The sequence below is a fragment of the Vollenhovia emeryi genome, unplaced genomic scaffold (genome assembly GCF_000949405.1).
Source record: "Vollenhovia emeryi isolate VEMERY1.0 unplaced genomic scaffold, V.emery_V1.0 DF939156.1, whole genome shotgun sequence".
NCBI classification, from domain to species: domain Eukaryota; kingdom Metazoa; phylum Arthropoda; class Insecta; order Hymenoptera; family Formicidae; genus Vollenhovia; species Vollenhovia emeryi.
In genome coordinates, this window is record NW_011967210.1 from 1,376,693 (window position 1) to 1,395,983 (window position 19,291).

Here is a 19,291-nt window from a genome sequence, read left to right on the forward strand (position 1 = left end):
TGAATCCAAGAACCGAGCCCCAGAACCGAGACGGCGAGCGCGCGGTAAGCAAGATTCGCCGAGGATTCGCTGTATTTAGCCCCCCGTTCGCAAATCCAAAATTCGAGGGGATGAAAAGCGTCCGGGACGAGCACCTAGAACGAGTCGCCGAGTGCACGAAGGGTTAAAATTGGCGAGAGAGAAAGGGAGGGAGAGAGAGAGAGAGTGAGAGCGGATCGCGCGGAGCGGAGCGCGATACTCGCGGCGCGCGTATGTGCGGGCGCGGATTTAGTTGGCGGTGTCGCCACGGGTCACGGCGGCGCTGCACCGTCGGCGAGATCCTCAGTCCGTCACGGGGTCGCGAGGGGTACGCACTGCTCTCCGTCGGTCCGCCCGTACCCGGGGCTCGAGCGTCCGCGACGCGACGCGCGAAAAGAGGCACACGCGCCGCGCCGCGCGCGAGAGAGTTACGCGGCGTCCCGCGCGATTCTCTTCGCTCCCCCCCCCCCCCCTTCGTTGACGCGCGCGTACGCGAAAGAGTGTGGTGTTTGCACGGTGAAATGACGGGACTCTGTGTGTTACGATCACGATAATCGGACGGCCGCGGAGTCGCGGGGTGGCAGTGCGAGTGGGCAGGAGGAGGGAAGATCACCGGTGGGCACTGCGGCACGATAATACGGAGAGCTTGCGACGTACGCGACTGTCACCAAACGTGAGTGCTGCTTCCCTCAATTGTTAGCGACGACACCTGCTCCATTGCACTTGGAGCTAGTACGATAAACCTTGCGTACGAGAGAGCGTGCTTCTTCCTCTCGTGTTAATTTTATATGTACGATACATTGCGCCGGGCGAATTCAACCTGGAAGCCTAATCTTGTAATTGATTACTTGCACAGGCATTTCAATCGGATATGCTTCGCGATGAAACGAACAGTTTTACGGTTTGTAGTTTGTCGCAGGAGCGTATCGCGAGTCGTTGAACGTGAATGCTCCGTTGCTCAATTGTCTAGGAACGGTCCCTTGCACTTGAAGCTACAATAATCCCCGCGCATGACAGCATTTCTTCTAATTTTCATTTAATATACATTGTTGCGTCGAGCGGGAGCCTAACTTTCTAATTGATTATTTACACAAGCATTTAATTGCATATGCTTCGTGTACGAAGATTCTACAGTAGTTTGTCGCAGAAGTGTATCGTGAATCGTTAAACGTGAATGCTCAGTTGGTCAATTGTTTAGGAACGATCCTTTGCACCTGAAGCTATAATAATCCCCGCGCATGACAGCGTTTCTTCTTCTCATTTTAAGTTGTCGTGTATTGCTGCGTCGAGCGGAAGCCTAACTTTCTAATTGATTATTTATACAAGCATTTAATTGCATATGCTTCGCGTACGAAGATTTTACAATAGTTTGTCGCGGGAGCATATCATGAGTGCTCCTTTCCTCTATTGTTTATGAACGAAACTGATCCTTTGGACTTGGAGCAATAATAATAATCCCCGCACATTAGTGTTCTTCGTCTCATTTTAATTTTACAATTAACATACATTGTTGCGTCGAGCGAAAGCCTAACTTTCTAAGTGATTACTCACGCAAGCATTTAATTGCATATGCTTTGCGAACAAGTGGAAAATTCTACGATAGTTTATCACAGAAGCATATCATGAGTCGCTAAACGCGAATGCTCCTTTCCTCAATTGTTTAGGAACGATCCCTTGCACCTGAAGCCTCACTAATCCCCGCATATGTGAGCGTTTCTTTTAAATACACATCGTTGTGTCGAATGTATTTAACTTGGAACCCTAATTTTCTGATTGACTGCTTGCACAAGCATCTGATTAAATGTGCTTTGCGAACAAATGGAGAATTTTACAGTTTGTCGTAGAAGCGCTAAACGCGAATGCTCCTTTCCTCAATTGTTTAGGAACGATCCCTTGCACTTGAAGCTATAATAATCCCCGCATATGAAAGCGTTTCTTTTAATATACATTGTAGTGTCGAACGTATTCAGCTTGGAAGCCTAATTTTCTAATTGATTGCTTGCACAAGCATCTAATTAAAAGTGCTTTGCGAACAAATGGAGAATTTTACAGTTTGTCGCAGAAGCGTGAGACACTAAACGCGAATGCTCCTTTCTCCAATTGTTTATGAACGACAGTATTCCTTTGCATTTGGAGTTGTAACAAGTACCCGCACATGACGGTGTTTCTTCTTTTCATTTTAATGCACTTTGTTATGTCAGGCGGAAGCCTAATTGTCTAATTGATTGCTTGTTCAATTAAATTTAATTAAATATGCTTCGCGAATAAACGGAGACTTGTGCACCAGCTTGCCGCAAAGAGGTACACGTATATAAATCCTTGCGATTTGCAATACGACAACATGATTGTAGTGTATGTACTGAATAAAACGGTTGGCTATTCGATCTAATTGCCTTACAAAGTAATATGGAACAGATGTGTCTTGGTATTGACAAGAAAACTAAAAGGAGACCACCTAGTCGTCCTTTCGGCGTACGTTTATATCTCCATATTATTCTTTCTCGGACTAATGATACATTTATTAGCGACAAGATAAAGAGACTTGGGACTCAACATAAATTATTTGACGAGTCACACCGTATAAAAAGAAAGATGTTCAATTGGATCCCTATCTCCTTAATCCTTTCGTGACCGAGTTACTTTTTTGGGGGGGTTTTTTTAGTTTTCGCTGATACAACGTTTCTCCGGTGAACGCATGCTAAATCATTGAGTCGTTTTTTTCGCGAAACTTACATGCTCAGTGATCGTAAGAGGGTTAAGAGAAAGTCCCTCGACTTTTCGGAGCAGCATGGGCGATCGTTGCGCTCGGAGAGAAACACGTACGTACGTCACGACCGCGAGAATGGACGATAATTTTAAAAGGGAAATGCTCTCTCGCTCGTGTCTGGACGATACAAGAAGGACGTGGAATCGTCAAGGAACTCGTCTGTCACCGTGACAGATCGAGGCGTGCGCTCGCGTGATCCTGAACGATCACCGGCCACGGCAAACACGGTGCACAGTTTGCGTTCTATTATTACGCGCTCAGGGCTCGGTCAATCGCGCAGAACGTGTTGCCCATTCGACGACGAGAGAGAGAGAGCGAAAGAGAGGCGGCCGGCTCTCGGCGCTGTCACCGACGCGGTAATCGCGTCACGCGTCTCTCTTTCGTCGGCGACGCGGTCGCCCCGGTGCTCCCCGAGATCGCTTTGTGCCGACAATTTCTCGGCAATTGAGCAACTCCGCCGGCACGCAATTAATAATGCGGCCTCGCGAGATAGGGCGCGAGATAAAGCGCGCGCGCTTACGTTATCGAGACTCGGGGAGTTAAACGATCGCGATAGTGACGACGCGGAAAGCGCGTCCCGCTGCGTTATCCGCAATTTCGCCGTGCATTATGCGCAAACGGTGCGTCACGCGCTTCCTCTGTGCGCGCCAGCCGCTCTCCACTGATTCATCGCGACGCATTCCGACTCGGCTCCAGCGCCCTTCCCGGCAGAAATCCACAAAGGGTTTAACAATTAATTAGAGAAGACGCGCACTTTCACCCGGGGGCTGGATCTTGGCGATATAATAATTTTTCCACGCGAATATATTGTTCTTTGTTATTTATTATTTTCCTGCGGATTTCGTATACTTCCTTTCAACTCGGTAAACTGCGCGCCGATTTGCACCTTGATGCATAACTAGCGCGATTCTCAATTTAGAATTTAGTGGACAGTCTCGGCCTTTGCAAAATTGACGTGAAAATTTCAAGTTGCTCCGTCAAGTTGGTTCGTGTTTGACAGCGCCTCGAAGTTGCGTCTAACATTTCTATGGCAAGAATCGAAATAACGGGCAGATACGAAAGTGAAGGCGAGGAATGCCCAACGACTTCGTCCAACTTTATCTCCGTAGCCACTTCACCTTTCAAAAAAAAGAAAAAGAATTAGATCATAATTAAATGTTACTCTGCTCAACAGACCGACGTAATATTTTTACGTCAATCTCATAAATGATGAAACTGAATACAAAATTACATGAAAAATCGCGCTGTCGCTTAAGAAACTTTTCACGCCGCCCTCGTAAACCATACTTTGAAATCGATAATCGATTTAACTCCGACTAAAAAGAAGGAAATTCTGCTACGCGAACGCGGCTGCTCGAGTCACGGGCTCTTCTCGGGGGCGTTTCGCGAACGTTTACCGGAGGTCTACGACACAACCGCATGGGGGATCCGCGCCACTGGTTGCTTCCACGCGATAACTAATTCTCGTCACGTAAGCTCCTGTGCGTGGCACACGTCACATTCTAGGTAGAACGGGCTCGGCTGCGTCGGACGACGACTCGTTCAGCTGATTACTCACTGGCGGCTCGATTCGCGACATTCTACATCTTATAAGAATTCTTCAATGTCGCCAGCGATAATTAACAACGTCAGTGTTTTCTTCACCATACCTTTGGCTTTTTTAATAATACAGAAAATCTATTGCGACAAATATTACCTCAGCCAGGGTTTGAATCTGGACCTCCCCACCCTCTGTTGTCTACGCGTCTATTTCGACTTTTGTGAACATCTTTTATACTGTTATTGCGACAAATATTGTCATATGCCTCGGTGGCCGAAATGGTGAGACGCCCGCCTAAGAGTGTAGGGAAGGACCAGGTTCAAACCCTGGCTGAGGTAATATTTGTCGCGACAAATTTTCTGTATTGCTAATAATGCCAGGTATGGTCAAGAAAACACTGACGTTATTCTACATCTTATCGTCAATCCGATTTGCCGCGTTTCCTCCCCTCGCCCCCTCCGAATTTTAACGCCGCGCAATCAATCGGTCATAACGTTTTCGCCGATAAATTCGCCGCGTAAATAATTAACTCGGCAATCGCGCGCGTTTACCCGCACGTAGCCCGTTCCGTCAAAATAGGCTCTCTTTGTGAACAAACGCGAATTGTACCACCGCGCCGGACGTACATTTCGCGATTGTGTAAATAGCAGCGTAGAGCTCGCTGCCGAATACGGATTCATATCGGGCGCGGCTACACCGCCACCGTTGAATAATTCTATCACTTTAATTACCGAAGTTTATAGCGCAAATCAGCGCGATGGGGAATAATTGAGTCTCGCGGGCGAGAGAGAGAGAGAGAGAGTGTGTGTGTATGTGTGTGTGAGAGAGAAAAGGCGCGCGCGCGTGACTCGGCGGCGCTTTTCTTCGATGATGTACGGGGTTAGGCGGATTGTTGTAAATATAGCGCGCGTCCGACAGTGACTAAAGGCGAGAACATCAATCAGCAGTCGCGAGCCATTGTGCCCCCACGAGGCTGATAATAAATAGCACCTTCCGTTCCCGCCGGTTATAATTCCTTTTCCCGATCGCTCTCTCTTTCTCTCTCTCTGTTTCTCTCTCTCGCGTCTTGTCTCTCTCGTCTCGCCGCGCGCTACCTTTTTCTCATTTTCCCCCGCGCCCAACGATCGTACACACGCGCGCACGTCTGTACGTACGTACGTAGTTGCTGCGCCGCGAACAGGTGTCTAACTACCGACTGCCGTCCCTGCCATGCAGCTATAGAGCACCCCCAGCCGAGTACCTTTATTGTAGCTTTATTGTACTTCTTGCTTCCTGCAGATCGTTCGAATCCGTACAATTACACGTGAACTGCGACCGTAGGATAGTGCCCACAACTCGCCTGTCTATCGATTAACCATTAGCGAAATTAATAGCTCCCGTAGACAATAGAATAGCGCTATAAAGCTTAAGAAAGCGAATTAGATACGAGACACCGGTGCAGATTGCACCGGCCGCGCGCGTGTTTATGTCGGTCTACGTGATCCGCTTTCAATGAAGCGACAGCAAAAAGATAATGCCAGTCGGAAGCTACCGCTCTAATTTACTTCGGCGACGAATGCGCGCGGGGATTCGTTCAAGACGCGATTCGTTGACGAGATAGCCTCTCGATACTCTCGCTACCGTCGTCGGAGACTGCGGCGACTGGACACGGGAGATTACGTCTCGGCAGCGAGACGCCCGGTCGGCTACTCATTTTATAATGGACAGAATGTTAAACAAGCGAGATGACAGTGCTCAGTGCTGGGAAAGCTACACTTGACTATTTTATGCGCCGCGCTTCGCCTCGAGAGCACCTCTCGCATGCGCTTTCTACTTCAGTTTCAAACTTTAATTAAAAAGGTGGAGTCGCAATAAGGTCCTTCTACCTCCTGGGCCGGCCCTTGCCCTCCCCCCCCCCTCCTCCCTCGTTTCGCAAACTGCCGCTCGTCCCGTCGCGTCAGGACCCTCGTGTCCGAGAAGCTATTTTAATTTCATTCGCGGGAAATAAACAGAACAATGAAATTAACCGCCCAGCGGCCCGGGCGAGCCGCGCGCACGTTCGCGCGTGCCTCTAATATATTCGAACTATATACATTTCCGGTACAAATGGCACTCCCTTGACAACGGTTCATTTTCGGCTGGATACGGTAAATACGGGCGTAACCGCGATGAAAGTGCAAAAAGTAGCGAGCGATTAAAAATCAACGCGCCGGCGCCGCGCGTTTTTCATCTTGCGCGTCGCTTGATTAAAATTAATTGCTGCGTTTTTAATTACGAAATGAAATGTAAACATCAGGACGGACGTTTTCAACGGGGGAGCCTTCATTTCGTCCCGCGATATCTACCTCGCTCCACGCCGCTGTATTGAAAAGAGATGGGATTTTTTTTGTGTAATTTTGTAAAATATCGGGACGGTGATATAATATGTACGGAATTACTTTATTAACCGTCGCCGGCTCTCGCGAGAGAGTCGCTGACTGCACGGAAATTCGGAAAATTCCGCGGCGAGTCTTTTCGGTCGAAGGGAGGCCGACCCAGTCGAGTGGATGTTCAGCAAACCGCGGGATTGAGGTGGCTGTTACCAAGGCGCACCGATCTTTGATTAAGAATTCAAGCGGAATAAGTTGAGTTTCTGATAAAAGGCGGCCGAATTTCCGATCGCTCGATACTTTCGCCTCTCAAGCTGTCCCGCGCGGATTAACGTAGTCTTCTCAGTGGTGCACGTTAATATAATTACGCTTTACAAAAGCCGTACGAAATACGGTATTGAATTGAAAAATTCAGAGCTTTGGAAAATCAATAACGTCGACATTATTTCGCGTTCGACAATTGCTTCATGCGCGATTCGATATAACCGAGGGGGAAACCGCTGTCCACAATCTTGTACACCAATGCCCACTAATGCCCAGTGGGCATTACTTTATCTTATTATCTTATTTATCTTGTTTTATCTTACCTTTATAATACCTCAGCAAGGTCTAATGCCCAAGCTAATGCCCAAAAAATGCCTAGTATAATGCCCTGTAATGCCGCAAATCTGTACACCACAATGCCCACAGCGGTTTCCCCCTCGGATATAACGTTTCCGTATTCATTAAATGTTGGTTGAAAGAATTATCATAGTCTCTACGTCTATTACCTGTCTCGTAATTCTTATCCTTTTTTGCATTACATTTCTACTATTAGATAACATAACCGGTGAGAACCAATTTCGACACAATCGTGTGACAATAATCTTATTGAGGGCTTGAGATTTCCACGAGAACAATATACTCTCACCGCTGGAGCAGTCGTTTGCTTAGGGAAGAGCCGAGCCATGATTGACGGGTAAAAACTATTGAGGCAATTATTAGCGATTGTATCTGCGCGGCAGCAATTACAAGGTCGGCCGGCAAGCGTGACGGCACCGGGTCATCGTCGGCACGTAATCGCAATCACTCGCAATTCACTGCAGCACTTGATGCCCAGCATCATGGACCGCGTCACGGCGGTTCATACCGAAACTTAATCTAATCTCGCACCTAGGAAATATTTATCGTATAATCAACCGACGGCCGGTCGTCAAGTGCCATTGCGTGCGCCGCATCGTCACGTCGAAACGATTCATAGCGCTCGTATAATGAATAATCGACTCGTTCCGCATGCGATCACGCTCGCGTGATTACGTTCTCATTTTCCGCTCGATATCATCGGTACGGCGTGCGATTAAAGTATCGACTTGCAGCGGTCTAGGATCGGGCGAATCTTTATTTTGCTCGCATAAGCGAGCCTTTGTAATTTATCCCGGAGACACTTAAGGCTCCATTTCGCGTGCTCACGTTTTCTATGGGCGAGATACGATCGCATAAATAATACACAAGTATATCGCAATCGTCCCCCTTTCGCGTACATCTAAAAATATTCTGATATCTAATTTCCTGTGGAGAATCACGTCGGGCGTATAACGCTCGGAGAGATAATTCCCCTCACGTTTAGGAACTATTTCAATTACGCGAGATGTTTATATATCTCGTTTACGATAGTAATACATTTTCTACAGTTTTATCTTTCGTTCTGTAAAATCTGCATACCATTCACGTTTCGCTGATTTATACGCCGTACCAATTTTGCCAGACAGTTTATGAAAGCGGAGCGATAGTCGCGCGTCCGCACGAGACGGTAAGACCGGTTAATCCAAATCCGCGCGGGCCTATTCGTCGCGCAAGATTAGCAGCCCACGTTAGTGATTAGGCGAAAGCCGTTACTCTGGTTAATCTCCCGCGAGGCCGCCCGTATCCGCAAGCTACCTTCCGGATAATCTGACAAGCGCTCGCGCATTCGTTCGTCACGGTTTGTCGCCGCTGATCTCGTCTCTCCCGGGGCCGTCTCGTCGTCTCTGTCGTTTCAAGGTTCGAAGGAGCGCGACGCAGCTCGCACGGCTCGCGGGATGGCCAGTAAAGCGATTCGTTCCACCAATATAAGAGCAACCGAGCCAGATAATGGCGCGGCGTCACCTTTAAAACCAGTGGCCTCGCCGTCGTCGCTCTTCGGAGCTACGCGCCGCCGAGTTCTGATGGGGAAGAAAAGTCGCCGTGAATGAAGCCTGAAAGAAAGGGGCGCCGTGTTAGACGCTGTTCCATTAAATTTCCTTTCGCCGCACGCGCATTTCCGTTCAATGCAATTATCTGCAGATCGCGTATCCTTCTCAAATACAGTTTTCCCGACGACGAGCCGCTGGTACGGCTAGACTGACACTTATCGGACCTAATCCCTCTCCATAAATTGCGAACCGGTACCGCACGTGTTCGCCTTCTCTAGCCCGCGCATAATAAGAACGTTTTCCTCGGTGCGTATTAGCCGCGAAAATATACAGCGTGTCCCGCGATGACCGAATCAGCCGTAAAATTTTGAGCAAAGCAAACCAGATCGAAAAGTCCCATGTTATTTTGCAAAATTTACAATAGTTTTCGAGTAGTAAGTAAAACCGTCTGGGCGAATGAGCGCACGAGGAGCAGGAGAATCCTAAAGCCGCTGGCGGACTCGATCAGTGTCGATAGGAGACGGAATTAAAAACGTCAATTAATTGTCGACATTTTTAATTCCAAGTTCTACTCGGTCCGAGAAATTTATAGCCAATCAATTTGCAACTTTTACGAAAAAGCAGCAATTTTATTAGCTATACATTGCCCAGACCGAGATTTTGGATCGAATTCTAGCATCGTCAACACCATGGCTTTACTGACAATCTGACAGATGTTCGGCAACGACTTCTCTCGAAAAAGCCTGCAACTATTTCTACACGCCATACTGCTCTTTTTCTCTTCTTCTAGACTTGGATTTCTGGACTTGCGTTATGTTGTCCCCAGAGTATACTGGTGTTATTTTGTATATATTTATTGTAGAATTCTTGTATCAAGCAAATATTGATGTCAAGTGTACCAAAATTAGTAAACTTAAATTTTTTTTTCGTTTTTGATATAAAGTCGACCAGCATAGTCTAGATTTTGCTGCGCACTTTAATTCCGTAAAAGAGTGTTGCATTTCTATAAAGCCAATTAAAAGATTACTTCTAACAAAAAATGTCGATAAAACAGACGGCTTTAGGATCCCCTTAAGCGTCTTATTTGTTCAGTCTTGTAACAACGGTGGGTGTCCGATAGCGAGAGGTGAAGCGACGCGCCGGAAAAAAGTTGTCATCATCCGAAGCCGCTCCTTCACCGCCGCGAGGCTATTTTTATTTATTCGAAAACTGTTGTAAATTTTGCAAGATGACATGGAACTTTTCGACTCGGTTTGCCTCGCTCTATATAAATTTCACGGCGGAATTCGGCCATCGCGAGACACCCTGTATACGAGCGCGCGGTTACTGTATTACGAAAGTGCACGCGTTCACGAGGATTGCGTCATCGTAGAAAGCGTTCGACGGCCGCGAGTGGGTGCGAACTCCCGCTTACAAGCATAGCCCCCGTCCAGGACGGCGACATCCTCCGCGACACGCGGACAGGACTTTGCTAACCATGTTTACCGGTGCAAGGAGCAGTCGCGCGGCGTTCCGCTGATATTTGTCTCAATTAATCTCACGTGAAAGTACGAGTTACGTATCATTAAGAAATACTAGGCCGCTATAAGGTAACGTCGCCGAGACAAAATAACACGCGGCGGATAATTAATTTCCACGAGCAGTTTCTTTCTCTCTCTCTCTCTCTCTCTCTCCCCCTCTCCCCCACCTTTTTCTATGTTTCTAAAGTTCGTCAACTTTTTCGTTCCGGAAAAGACGGTTTATATCGAGGGGAAAACCGCTGACCAAAATTTTGTACACCAATGCCCGCTAATGCCCAGTGGGCATTATTTTACCTTATTATGGCCGAGGTGATATCTTTTCGCAATAAACTTAGAATAAAATATTTAGACACTGCCACCCTGTCACGGCTCTGAGTCCTTTATTTCTTGAAATTTGTGTTTAACACATATGAGCCGTACTAATTTATTATCTTATTATCTTATTTTATTTTATTTTATCTTATTTTATGTTGTTATATCTTTATAATGCCCCAGCAAGGCTTAATACCCAAACTAATACCCAAAAAATGTCTAGTAATGCTTAGTAATGCCCAGTAATGCCGCAAATCTGTACACCACAATGCCCTCAGCGGTTTCCCCCTCAGTTTATATCCTTGATGCGTCTTTACCTTTTGACATTGAAAGAAACAATTTTCTCAGATGTGCAATAATTTCATGTAACTTGTGGGCCCCCTCTGATAAAAATAGTGTGACGCCCCGCGTTCGCACATACGGGCCCTTTTGTTGACGTAATTACCTACGATAATTTCCCGCAGAACGCATTTTCCCACATAGCCGTCGACAAATCATGCGACGATAAAGCGTGCGTATATTTATCTTCATTACCAAGCGACAGCCCGGTCGTAAACATAATCAGAAAGTTCGTTTAAAGCGCGCATAATATATTTATAGCTGAAACGATAGCGTATTATGAATGCGTATTATGAATGTACAAAATGCTTCTACGGCGTCATCGCGAAAATAGCTGCAATTTTCCGTAACGCAATAACTTGATTTAATTTCGCAATCTTCCCTAGAAAATAATCAAAATCGATATCCTCCTCCATTTTGCTCTTTCCAATTTAGACCGCGTCCAAATATCTCGTTATACAAACTTTCGAACAACTGAGTGACTGGAAATTTTCACATTTATATTTCGAATCGAAAAGTCTTTAGGGAAAACTGAAAAATGAGTTACAAATCGCATTTCCGTGTTGCGGATAATATTGAATTTCAACGGGTACCTATCTTCCACAAAGTTGGCATAATGCATCGCAGAAAGATTCTTCCGCGGAATCTTGGCCACAGAACAACGCGTCGATGAAAAATATGAATATTCATCTTCATTATTGGCAAACAGTTCACACATAAAGTTAATCAGGAAGTTTACTCTAAACGCGCCTTACATATATCAGCGATAGATTATGAAAGCATATCCATCCTATCCCGAGGTTGCATCGGAAGTCTGCGAGCGCAAACTTCCGAAGCGTGATAACTCAGCGAAATTTAATAGCTTATTGTAGCGGGGAAAAGTCCTTGGCGCACTTTCTCCCTTGCATATTACAATAACATATCTCATGTTACGATATTTTTCGATTCTATAGCTCGCGCAGATACAAGAGAGATTAAGAAATTAACGAAAGAGTTAATAATTGTTAAAGTAACGCAATCTTTCGCAAAATATTAATTGTGAAAGGTGAATTGTTAAACTTGTTTAACATCATGTAGCTTTCTTACGCGAATCAACCTAACATATATATACCCTGTACATGAACTTTTCTACACGGAGAGAATTTTTTCTTAAAATTTATCCTGCATGATTTTCAGCGTAAACTTTAAGAGAAAATTTTCTGCGTGTAGAATTGTTACGTTTGGTGCTAATATAAACTGCACAGAGAAAATTTTCTCTTAAAACATATCCTGAAAATAATATACTCGTGGGACAACGCGGCATTTCGAAAAATTTTATGAGTTTTTAAAATTTTATCGTACATTTTACACACTAATAATTATACTTGCAATTAATATACATTTTACTAGTAGAATGTATAATATCTTAAAATTTCAACAACTCACACAGTTCTTCAAAATGCCACGTTGTCCCATGATTTACATGATTTTCAGGATATTTTAAGAGAAAGTTCTCTCCGTGTATATTTAAATATGCAACATCTCAAGGATCTTCCCCATCCGAAAGATAACTGAATTTCTGCGTGAAAAAACGAACAATTAAACGTTATGTAATAATGTAGAGTACTTGGGTGTAATGAATGTGGTGAAACGTACACGTTTATCAGAGCCATTAGCTCGTTTAGACAAGACGAGGAAGTCGGCGCGCCGGATGTACGATACCTATTCACCTGGCGTATTACGAAGGCGCATCCCCCTTGTAACCTGCTTTGCTGTAGGAAGTGCTCGGTACACGCGAACGGATGCAAACTTCCGAACGGAGGGTAACCGGCTGCCGGATAGCTTCTTTCGAGATCCGCGTGAAATCGCGCGCGATCAGCGCGGCGCTCGTGTTACGTATGCATGTGTGTACTGCATATATATATGTGTGTGTATGTACGCGTGTGCACCCGTCGTATACCCGAGGGCAAACAGGAAGCGGTTCCCTGCAGGACCAGTCTGCCGCTGCCTCGCGCCACTATCTGTCCACGGCAGCGCGGCGCAAACATTTGCTCAGGACGGGGGAAGGAAAAGCGGCGGGGCAGGAGGTGCGAGTGGCGATGCGATATCGGTAATAAGATAACGACTGTCCGGCGAACTGCACCCGGTCTCTTCTCTCGGCTCCCTCGGTTGTTTCAATTCCTGTTTCTTCCTCTCGCCCCGTCCCGTCCCGCGCGGCCCTTCCCTTTGTTCTCTCCAGCCCCCGCGGTACTCTCGCCGGTACTCTTTGTACTCCGTTCTTTCTCTTTGAAATAACCTGGGCTTCTGCAAGAACCGCTCCCGTTCGTTCGTTCGTTCGTTCGAACTTCCTCTATTGAGGATCCTCGGGGCTTCGCCGCGGGTTCCGCAACTTGACCTTTCAGCACGCCGATGTTTCTATATCCGGTTAGTTAGCGGTTGAATTTTTGCCGAGCAACAATCACGGGCCATTAAAGTCATCGGAGTGCGCGATTACCCGCGAGCGGCCGCCGTCAAAGTGATTAGTGATTAGAGATCGAGCTCGGAAACCCCATTCCCGCCGCTCTCGAGCGCCTCGCACCTTACTTCTGCCGACACTCGGCTTTGGATTCGGAGATATCCGGGATATTACGCGCAGTACCAGTTTCGCGGCCCAGAAGAATGCACGCGCGTTATCCGGATGAATCGCGAGCACGTCGAAAGCGGCGAATCTCCGCCAATTGAAGCCCGTAATACCGAACGCCGTCGTCAGCTGACGACGATTGTGACGCCCTTAAGGCCGAAGCAGACCAGTAATTGCCGACGCGGATTGGCGATTGGCGATTGTTTTCTAGCCAATGAGAGTCGATTCGCTAGCTGCTTTGCTCTCATTGGCTAAAAGGCAATCGCCAATCCCAATCTAAACCGCGTCGGCAATTGCTAGTCTGATTCGGCCTAAAGGCTAAAGTCTAAGGCCTAAGGACTAAAGTCGGGATCCTTTTGAAATCGCGATCCTCAAGAAACGTCTAGATCGCGGTCTTATGATTCTCATAATGGAGCCTGTCTCTCGAAAGAAGATCCTGCGCTCTATATCCTCTCTATCCAATGTCCACAAAGCGCGGATAGTAAAAGAAAAGGAGGGAGAAGCAGAGAGGGAGAAAGAGGGGAGAAGAATATTTCGCGTATTCTCCGGCCGTTCCATCCTACGTAATGCCGGTGGACAAAGGGAGAAAAGGAGCCCCCCCCCGTACTTACGCATCGCGCGTGCATTGTGCGTCCGCATTATTGGATGCGCGGCGCCGAATCCACGCGTGATCCCGCTGGTAATAAAAAACAACGGTCCGTTCCCGCTGTCCCCGAGGGTGGTGGCGCGTACTTGTCCGCGTGTACGTGCACGCGGCACGGGACACGGTCGGAAGGAAGGGAAAACGATGACACCGACGGACGAAAGTCGGCGCAGGGTGTCGGCAGGAGCCGGCGGGATCGCGCGCGAGGCCGAGCGGCAAACCCCATTCCGTGCGGTGTGAGAGTCGAGCATGTGGCAATAAACAATTTGTTACGTCGAGAGGGTCGAAGCCTGCAACGGCATACGCTCTCGCGCATTCTCTCCCGCCGTCTTCTCGTGTCTTGTTCTCTCTCTCCACCCCTGACTCGCTCGTCGACTATCCGTTTCCTCCCTTTCTCACCCCTCGGCCACCTAACCCCCTCGCTCGTTCACGCACGACGTTACTCCGCCGCCGTAGCTGCGGAGCGACGTAGCAATCAATAGCGGCGCGTCACGTTGTTTTCTACGCTACCTCCGTCCATGCCGCACACGCGATCGTTAACCTCTCGATTATCGTTGCCGGCGACCGCGACGATCGCCACCCCCGGCCGGACCACGTCAACGACAACGTAGTTATACCGCGAGCATATCGTCGCTCTCCGCCGATCATGTAATAGTTTTGAAAACGATGGATACCGCTGTAAGCCCGAGTGAGTTATATTCGTATCTCTCCCAGTTGTCGTGCTCTTCGGTTAGCAGTCGATGTCACGTCGAAAAGTGATTTCGCATATGTATTTTAGCGCACACAGAGGAGACACAGAAGCTAGATGGAAAGATAAACATTTTAAAAGGACAGGCTCGGTCTTCCTTTTCAACGTGGCTATTTTTATTACAATTCTCGACTTTGCGTTGCAAAGTAGAAAGTTGGAAAAATGTGCGAATGGATTTCTTTTGCAAATGTCCTCCTTGATTAGAACAGTTCTACTCACGAAGTGCGCGGACGAGGTACGTAAGAGGGAAAATGATATTAATCCCGGCACTCTCTCGGGGATTTAATGTTTACTCGAATTTACCGCCGGACGGTTCAAAATGTCATGATATACAGTCCACGGCGTTTAAATAACTCTTGTTTCAAAGTATTCTCTCGTTTAATTACGCGTGTAAGCGAAACGCCCACCCACGACTGGCTCGGCGATAGAAAACTCACGGCATCGCGAGGTTAACGAGAATCGAAGCCGGGGCAAGGTATGTACACACGCGCCAGGCAAGGTACACGGACGGAATATCTGCGAAACGAGGAAACGTCGGAAAAGGCTGGGAGCTTTTTCTCCTCCCGTTGCGTAGCGCCGTCCGCCGACATTATACGCACGCAAACGATAACGGCGGGGTTCGCGGAGAGAGGGGGAGGGGAGGGAGGAGGAAGAGATGCGGAATAAAATGAGATCGCATTATATGCACTCGTGAAAAGGAGCCGGAGGGACCCCGGGGTCTCTCTCGGTTGCTCGCGCGTGGATCATACACGGCCGCCGATGCACGCACACCGCGCAAAGGTGTTTTATAACACGCCCGTGCGTAATATCTGTGTGCGCGCACGCACACCCGTGCAGTCCGTCTGCACAGAGGGAGAGAGACGTTCTTTGCCCCTTTGAAGGAAATATACGCGCGCGTACCGATGTGCTCTTTTTTACGGGAGAAACAAACGCGAATTCCGTTTTTGATGCGCACCGGCGCAAAAGTATTTTATAATGTCGGCGAAGATACGCGCGCGCGCGTATTCTCGCTTTGCTACAAAACGGATTTCAAAACGTGTACCTCGCGCGCTGTCCCCTTTGCGCGAATCGAGCCGGCCTGCGCGACGTTGATCGCCCCAACGTTGACGTTCTCGTTTTGCAAATCGCTCGTGCACCGGCGTATTTATCCACCGTGCCGCGCGGATTCACGTCAACTTTTTACGCGAAAACTATGCGGAAACGAGAGTCGCGATGACGGTTATTCCGCGCGCGCCGCTTCATTCCCGTGCGGTGGCGCGGTGCCTCGCATGCGCGCGCGCTCGTTGCTGTGTGCGAGGGGGTGTTTTATACGCCGGCCGAGGATCGCATTTCGTTTTTCATATAATACACTTACATCCCTTTCACACAAACATTTTTCATTAGCCAGAGTTGTCCGCGTACCGGTAATTGCGTATACGTGCTTTTATATTGTATGTATTGTACAACGTACACGTACGCGCGCATCCCTCCATGAAAATGAAACAAGCGCATCTAGGTATATAAGATTTGCGCATAATTTCAAACTTTTTCGAGCGCTCGACGGTTTTCTATTTTTTCGATCATTGAATCGCCTTTGACGTGCAGTGATCTAAGTAAAAGCGATTTTATACAACGAGCCGCGCACTATCGTACGTCGCTTTTTCACGGTCCAGTATGCCGCATTTCATTTACGTGAAATACGGGACAGGCCAATCTTTCTTCCCTCGGTACTGACGCGTCTCGTCGGAAAGCGATTCTGAAGGATTTTTTAATAACCGATGGTCGAAATTATAAGCTACCAAAATTGCACGTCATTTCTGGCAAATTCCACTTACATGTGGACGTACCCGGAGAGAATTTTCTCCTAAAATTTAAATCCGAAAATCGTGTAATCGTGGCATTTCGAAGAACGTTCTCAACTTTTACCATACATTTTAGTAGTAAAAGGTATATTAAGTAATTAGAGGAATATTAATATAAATAATTAGAGCAAAGTCCCCTATTATGAGATAGGCGCCTGATATGAAATAGCGTAATTTACCCTGGGGTAAATTTGAAGAGAAAATTTTCGCCGTGTATTTATATCTGAGGTTTCATTTGAAAATTATCATTATGTTGCGTGTTGTATGCAGTTTCAATATTTTTCATGTCACACTCTCTATTTTTCTTTATCACGAATATGAAATCTGCGAAGAAAATGGTGTCTTATTAAAGCACCCAATAATCGACTGGCGGGCCCAAATGGATGACTGTTACTTTCATACTCTCCTCTCCAAGTTCTGCTAGTGCGCCTTGCAAAACCGCTCTCGCCGTCACGTGAAAACCCGTTTCGCCGGCTCCGTCACCAATCCACGTCGGGGATTTCCGCTAAAACCTTCGTTTCTACCTCGTTTCCACAAACTCCGAGCGCGCAGTGACTGACGCGTTTGTCGGCTCGCGGCGATGGAAACCAACGACAAGCGCGGTAACCAAACTCCATTAATCAAGCGGCATTCGTCGCTTAATGAAAAGGCCAAATATCGCCCACCGTGAATGAAAGATAGCCGCTCGCGGAAACGATTCAAACTGTCGACGTAAACTGCCAAAGCGGGCAACGTGCAAATTTCGCCGTGACTGGCGGGGGTGGGTGGACGTATCGGATTCCGCACGCCTCGACGAAGCAAATATCCCTATCGCGTCCAATAACCAATGTTATAAAAATAATTTACCTATCAAACACTGTACACGTCTTATATGAATATCCTGTAATAAAGCCGGTAGCATCTGATTAGTATAGAAACAAATATAATGACGATTTCAGAAATTTAATTACCGAAACTCTAACCAGAAGAATGTACAGTTTACACCTAGAAAAAAGTTTCTTTGAAATCGAACAAACTTTCTTTGAATTTGACCTTACTAGACTTTTATTTAATTTCAAAGAAATGATTTCTTTGCCTTAACCGCAATTTTACTTGATTGTAGAAGTAAGTAAAAATTTAGTAGATTTAAAAAAAACATGATTTCAACGTATATCTCATTCGGTTAACCTAAATAAATCTTTTTTCTGGGCGTACAGGCCTTGAATGAAATAGTGCGAGTGACAATTATTGTTTTAAATAAAACTAAAAAAATATTGAAATTCTCGAAGATTTAAGTATCGTGTATTACACGGGCTAGAGTTGAAAATATGAATCTACAATATTATCAAGTGATAAACACTGATCTTTACGGACAAAATTTGTAGTGTCGCTCGCGCCAACCATTTTTCTTACAAGTTACGCGCCACTCTAAAAAACTTGGTCTCCCGGTACGTAATAATAGATAAGAAAGGCCCAGCCCGTATCTCGGGTTCTATTAAAAAACTTGAGGCCAAACTATTCTAATAAAATACAGGTTGCACGTCGAAGGTGCATGCGCTTTCGCTTCTTTTGATAGGCCCGAGTAATCGGGGAAGGTTATAAGAAAAAATTCTTTAAAGCCGAATATATTTCGCAATAAAGTATTTAATATATAAATTCTAATCTATATGCTACTTTGGAAATATGAATTAAAGGAAGCTTTGTTCGATGAGAGTAAAAGCAAAAAATTAATCGCGATCGTTGTAACAATAATTATAACGAGATAACGACATGATCAATAATAATAATTATCATTGAAATAATTAGAGATAGGTGTGACGCGCGATATTAATCCTCGTTGAATACGACGAAAAGATAGATTCACGTGGAAAGAGAAGGAGAGAACGTAGAGGTATTTATATTAAATTGTACAATTTGCATTTTACATAATAAAGGGTTTATCAATGAAATCATTGAGCAGAATTCAGATTAAATAGAGAAAAATAGAAACGATTGAAACTGATAATTGCTTCGTTATAATCGCACAAAAAAATTGTTAAATAAATGAATGATCAAACACACGTTACATTTCCGTTGTCACAAAACTACCTCATGCGAAAAGATGTTAAAAAAAATTAATTGCTGCGGTAACAATGGATAAAACGTTATGCGTTTAATTTTAATGGAAAAAACGTATGCTTTTAATTCTAATTCGTAACGCGCAGAGATATGTACAATATATATCGGCGCGTTTCGATACAATACGTCGCGTTGTGTGCTAATTGTGCAATTAAACCGCGATTTAAATTTAATTCCTCCGGCTCTTAACCCTCCCGCATTTACCGCGCGCGTATGCCGATGTATCGCGATACCTCGAATACGCGATATCGCGCGTTAATTAAAATTCGATGTACGCCCCGGGTTTTCAGCATAAATAAAGTAAAAATTCGCGCGACATTGGAATTTTACCCCGCGCGTCGCATTTGAATTTTACAAACGGCCAACCGA

At 46.2% G+C, this 19,291-nt stretch overlaps 1 protein-coding gene across 1 annotated transcript in view; it reads left to right on the forward strand.

Annotated features, from left to right (window-relative positions):
- Positions 1–593: 593 nt before the first annotated feature.
- LOC105565027 (epithelial discoidin domain-containing receptor 1-like) overlaps positions 594–19,291 on the forward strand; it is a 168,342-nt gene continuing 149,644 nt past the window's right edge. Inside the window, exon 1 of the mRNA XM_012017844.1 lies at positions 594–691. The gene's annotated coding sequence lies outside the window, so the exon portion shown is untranslated. The remainder of the gene's footprint in view (positions 692–19,291) is intronic.